The sequence below is a fragment of the Hemiscyllium ocellatum genome, chromosome 35 (genome assembly GCF_020745735.1).
Source record: "Hemiscyllium ocellatum isolate sHemOce1 chromosome 35, sHemOce1.pat.X.cur, whole genome shotgun sequence".
NCBI classification, from domain to species: domain Eukaryota; kingdom Metazoa; phylum Chordata; class Chondrichthyes; order Orectolobiformes; family Hemiscylliidae; genus Hemiscyllium; species Hemiscyllium ocellatum.
Window position 1 is genome coordinate 4,450,242 of NC_083435.1, and position 6,000 is coordinate 4,456,241.

Sequence of the window (6,000 nt, forward strand, 5' to 3'; positions counted from 1 at the left end):
CTAAAGAGAAACCACAAAGGTCCTTCAGCCATGTCCAAAGCAACATCAGGGGCCAGGTGAATGTAGTTGGGTTTTTAAGGAGCCGAGTTCCTGAAGGGGAGAGAATTCTAGCGAAGAAGTCTCCGGTTCAATCTAGCAATTGGCACAGTATATGCAAACTGGCTCCAGAGGTTTTATTTGGTTTGATTTCATGCATAATTGTCTCATGTGTCACAAAGCTAGTCCTTTTTTTCTAAAAGTTGTTCCTTGGCTCGAGGAGACTCTGTTCTTGATCTTTTTTTCAGATGGGTTATAAACCAGGCCGGGCTCCAATCAGACTGGTTTGGTACAGAGATGAAAAGGATTTTGAGAGGCCTTTTGTTTCTATGTAAACAGATGAGACCTCAGGTCAAAGTGGTCATGTTTTAGAAGTGACCTGTATAATGAAAGGGGAGTGGTCAGCTCTCTAACTGAGCGGAGCAGTTTTAGTTCAGTCCAGAACTGGTTGGGAGTTCAACAGGAAGCTGTGTGGAAACTCTCTCTTCTATCCCTTCTAACTTCAACCTGTAAGCATCAACCTTTTTGTACTGCATTTTAAAGGAGGCTTGCTCTTTGGGACTGTTGTGTATATTTGGAACAGCATACTTAAGTCTAGCTTGGATATTCTTTATTCTGTTCTCCGTGTTTCACTGTGTAATTTTTTTGTCTGTTTTAAACCTGGTAGTCAACCTTGTTAACTTAATCAAGGTAATTTTCACTGTACATTTATGAAAACAAATTGCAAAGTTATGGTCTGGGCTGCCTGCTTAACAATGTTTTGAGTGGTCTGGCCTAGTCCATAACACACGTACCTAGGTAAAGTGAAAGGTTTTGCTTTGGGTGCAGATGTTACCCAACAAAGTGCGTTAGGATAATAGAACAGAGCGAAAAATACAAAGTTACGGCTGCAGAGAAGGTAGACAGAAAGCAAGATCAACAATAGATTTGAAAATAGAGAGGTCCATTCAGAAATCTAATAACAGCGGGGAAGAAGCTATTCTTGAACCTGTTGGTAAGTGAGTTTATGTTAACATCCTTGAACGGGTAGATTATAAAATACAAATAAAACGCGCCCCCAATAGTTTTTTGTGAAAATTGAGCACCCTGCATAACAAAAGTGCAATAAGTTTGAACTTTTCCATAATGTCCAGTTCCAAGAGCATGCCTTGAAATGCCCGAAATGAGGCAAATATTGTACATATCAACCAGCATGGAAATTATATCGGGGCTCCACAGAGTAACAACATTCTGTAAGGGGAAAAGTTTAATTCTAACGCTAAATATGAAATATTGTGCAACATATCATTATACAAAATTTTACAAACCAAGTATACCTTCTGTGGGGGGAGGGGGGGGTGGAGGGAGAAAAAGAAACAAACAGAACAGCAGCACCTTCTGCAAGCATTACCAACCCCTAGGAAAAAAACAGGCAGAGAAATCATATGAGGGAAGAGTCTAATAAAACTCGAGAAAAGGTGTCTGCACAGAGACAGCCAGAGATGAGAAACAGAGAGGAAAAATAGTGGCAGTGGCGATATAACATTGAACAGTACAGCACAGGAACAGACTACGATTCTGTGCCAAACATGACGCCAAATTAAACTAACCCCTACTGCCTGCCCTTGGTCCATTTCCCTCCATTCCTTGCACAGTTTAGATTAGATTAGATTAGATTAGACTTACAGTGTGGAAACAGGCTCTTCGGCCCAACAAGTCCACACCGACCCGCCAAAGTGCAACCCACCCATACCCCTACATTTACCCCTTACCTAACACTACAGGCAATTTAGCATCGCCAATTCACCTGACCCGCACATCTTTGGACTGCGGGAGGAAACCGGAGCACCCGGAGGAAACTCACACAGACACGGGGAGAACGTGCAAACTCCACACAGTCAGTCGCCTGAGGCGGGTATTGAACCTGGGTCTCTGGCGCTGTGAGGCAGCAGTGCTAACTGCTGTGCCACCGTGCCGCCCACAGTCATGTGTTTATCTTAAAACCCTCTAAATGCCCCTGTCGTATCTGCCTCCACCACCACCCGTGGAAGCATGTTGCAGACTCCTATCCCTCTCTGTGTTAAAAAACTTGCCCCTCACATCTCCTTTGAGCCTACCCCCTCTCACCTGAAATGCATGCCCCTAGTTTCAGTAACAAGAGACCTTGCTAATCTGACCATGTCTGGGAGAGAAGGAATGAGAGAAAGAGAGAGAAATGGTAGTAATTTCACTGGATTGGGAATCCAAATGCACTGGCAACAAGGGTTCACATCCACCTCCTCAATTTAAGTAAAATAACAAAAATCTTTATAAAAATACAAGAGGGGAATGGAGGAAGAAATCTTGTAGCAGAGTGGCAGCTTGAGCCCAGAAAGACTGGCTTCAAGTCCCACCACGTGAGCAGTTGTTTAGAGTCATAGAGTCATACAACATGGAAACAGACCCTTCGGTCCAACCCGTCCATGCCGACCAGATATCCCAACCCAATCTAGTCCCACCTGCCAGCACCCGGCCCATATCCCCCCAAACCCTTCCTATTCATTAACCCATCCAGATGCCTTTTAAATGTTGCTATTGTACCAGCCTCAACCACATCCTCTGGCAGTTCTTTCCATACACGTACCACCCTCTGGGTGAAAAAGTTTCCCCTTAGGTCTCTTTTATATCTTTCCTCTCTCACCCTAAACCTATGCCCTCTAGTTCTGGACTCCCTGACCCCAGGGAAAAGACTATTTATCCTATCCATGACCCTCATAATTTTGTAAACCTCTATAAGGTCACCCCTCAATTAGAGAGGAGCAATTGACTGCAGATGCTGGAATCTGTACTGAAAACAAAAAAAAACTGACACTTACAGCATGGATAGTGTTGTCATAGGGTGGGGAGAAAATCTGTGCCCAGCAATGGGACTGACCCTCCCACCAAGGCACTCAGCTCAAGGGATAATTAGGGACAATTAAAAAAAAGGCGGGGGAGGCCTCTAGATACAAGTGAAGGAAGCACACCCCAGTTTGACTGAAGTACTTTAGCAAGTGCTGCAAAGTTACAGTCGGTTGCATCAGCTTCCAGGCTCCAGCAAAGAAGGGAATGAAGAGACGGGAGGCACATTCCCCTCCTCAGAGCCAGGACAGCAAGGTGCAATAAAGGAAAATGAAACAAGAAGCTGCAAGGTGCATGGAGGAAAATGGAAAGCAGCGAATTGCAATAAGTAAAATTAAAAAGCTGCAAGCTGCATGAGTGAAATCCACCCCCTCCTCCCTCCCTCTCCCCCAGCAGCCAGCCGCCCTGATACTGAGCGGCACAGGCTCAGCTCAGAGCCCGGGGACGGGCTGATACAAGGGCGGCGGTGTAATAACCCGAGGTCGGGGAGGCCGGGCCGGCCCCCGACCCCAGCCCCCAGCCCCGGGGGCAGCCTCTGTTCTCCCGGCGGGAGGGGGGGGTCACTCTAATCCATCAATCCATCTCCTCTGTCTCCCCCAAAACACCCCGAATCTCTCCCCTCCCCTTCCCTCTCCTTCCCCCCCTCCTCTCCCTCAATTTCTCCTTCTCTCCTTTCCCCCTCTCTCCTTCCCCCCTCATTTCTCCTCTCTCCTTCCTCTCTCTCTCTCTTTCCCCTCCCTCCTTCCCCCCTCCTCTCCCTCCTTCCCCCTCCTCTCCCTCAATTTCTCCCCCTCCTCTCCCTCAATTTCTCCCCCTCCTCTCCCTCAATTTCTCCCCCTCCTCTCCCTCAATTTCTCCCCCTCCTCTCCCTCAATTTCTCCCCCTCCTCTCCCTCCTTCCCCTTCTCTCTTCTTCCCCCCTCCTCTCCCTCCTTCCCCCTCTCTCTTCTTCCCCCTCTCTCTTCTTCCCCCCTCCTCTCCCTCAATTTCTCCTTCTCCCTTCCCCCCTCATTTCTCCTCTCTCCTTCTCCCTCTCCCCCTCTCCTCCTCCTCCTCTCTCCCTCTCCCCCTCTCCTCCTCCTCTCCCCCTCCCCTCCCTCTCCCCCCCCCCCTCCCCTCCCTCTCCCCCTCCCCCCCCTCCCCTCCCTCTCCCCCTCCCCCTCCCCTCCCTCTCCCGCCCCCCCCCTCCCGTCCCTCGCCCTGCCCTCTCCCCCCCTCTCTCGCCCTCCCCTCCCTCTCCCCCTCCCCCTCCCCCTCCCTCTCCCCCTCCCCTCCCTCCCCCTCCCCTCCCCTCCTCCCCCTCCCCTCCTCGCCCCTCCCCCTCCCCCTCCCTCCCCCCCCCCTCCCCTCCCTCTCCCCCTCCCCCTCCCCTCCCTCCCCCTCCCCTCCCTCTCCCCCTCCCTCCCCTCTCTCCCCCTCCCCTCCCTCTCCCCCTCTCCCCCTCTCCTCCTCCCCTCCCTCTCCTCCTCCCCTCCCTCTCCTCCTCCCCTCCCTCTCCACGTCAATTTCTGCTTCTCCCCTTCTCCCCTCATTTCTCCTTCCCTCACATTCTGAAGTCCACACTCAGACCCCTCACCAATAATCTCATTATAAATGACACACATGGCTTCTTTTCCTCTCGTTCCGTCCGCTGGCGCCACTGATCTAAGTCAAGATCAGAAATCTCTCCGCCCCCCAATGCCCCTCCTGTCCCTGCCCCCTGGGGAGAGGGGGGTAAAGTTACAAACCTCCTTGTCCTCGGGGTGAAAGCAGATTTCCCTGAGCCCAGGCCGGCGTGGAAACAGAAACAGAAAGAGGGAGGGAGCTTCCTCTCCTCTCATATCCGCATTGGGGAGTCCCTCTGCTGGTAACAGCAGAGAGAGAGAAAAATCCCAGCTCCAAATAATCTGAAATTAAACAAAATAAACTGCACAAAGAGGAGCAAACCGCCTCAGTAACACCCTGGAGTTACCCCTCCCATGGACAGCTCCTACTTCCACATACCACCCTCTTAAATCCCTCCCCCATTTTTGGATTCATCTTTCCAAAATAGGAAATGTGCCAGCAACAGCGACTTTCATTTGTATAGCACCTTCAGTGGCCATGCAGCCCTTCTCCCAATTCCATCCCCCTCTTATCCAGACGCAGCAAGCGAAGCCCCAAGGGAGGGTCACTGGAACCGGAATGTAGCCATCTCATCTCTTTCTCCCTCTGCGGATGCTCCCGGACCGGCTGAGGTGTCTCCTGCCTGTTGGGTTTTGTTGTTGTCTCCGTCACGGGGCTAGGTTCGGCTGGGTGGCCCAGTCATGGGTGAGGTGACCACAGAGGAGTCCCCTTCTCAACCCCTCCCTGATCCCGTGGCGTGGCGGCCCACAAAAGATATGAGCAGGAGTAAAACACTTGGCGCCTCCAGTCTGCACCACCTTTCAATATGATTGTGACTGTTCACCATGTCCAGTTTCTCAATCCACCACCCCCTCCCCATATCCCTCCACCTCCCTCCCTCCCTCCCTCTCTGCATATCCCTCAATCCCTTCAGCCACAAGAACTATACCTGCCCCCATCTTCAACAATGTTTTGGCCTCAGCCACTTTCAAAGGAAGCAAGTTCCTCAGACTGCCTACTCTCTGGGTGAAAACATTTCTACCCTTGCCTGTTCTCCTGACACTCAGGCTAAACTTGCCACCGGTCAAAGAACCATAGAGTCTTGGAGCACAGAAACATACCCTTTGGTCCAACGCAACTCGATAGAGTGGTCAAGAAGGCATATAGCATGCTTTCCTTCACTGGATGGGGTATTCAATACAAGAGTTGGTAGGCCATGTTACAGTTATAGAGTCATAGAGATGTACAGCATGGAAACAGACCATTCGGTCCAACCCGTCCATGCTGGCCAGATATCCCAACCCAATCTAGTCCCACCTGCCAGCACCCGGCCCATATCCCTCCAAACCCTTCCTATTCATATACCCATCCAGATGCCTCTTAAATGTTGCAATTGGACTAGTCTTTGCCACTTCTCTGGCAGCTCATTCCATACACGTACCACCCTCTGCGTGAAAAAGTTGCCCCTTAGGTCTCTTTTATATCTTTCCCCTCTCACCCTAAACCTACGCCCTCTGGTTCT

General features: G+C 50.8%; 1 protein-coding gene across 2 annotated transcripts in view; it reads right to left on the reverse strand.

Annotated features, from left to right (window-relative positions):
• Positions 1 to 4,740, reverse strand: part of vars1 (valyl-tRNA synthetase 1) — a 67,697-nt gene extending 62,957 nt beyond the window's left edge. Inside the window, exon 1 of one of the 2 annotated variants that reach the window (XM_060851067.1) lies at positions 4,622 to 4,740. The gene's annotated coding sequence lies outside the window, so the exon portion shown is untranslated. Of the gene's footprint in view, positions 1 to 4,470; positions 4,495 to 4,621 lie in introns of those variants that run through there. The other variant, XM_060851068.1, reaches the window with a different exon arrangement.
• Positions 4,741 to 6,000: the final 1,260 nt, after the last annotated feature.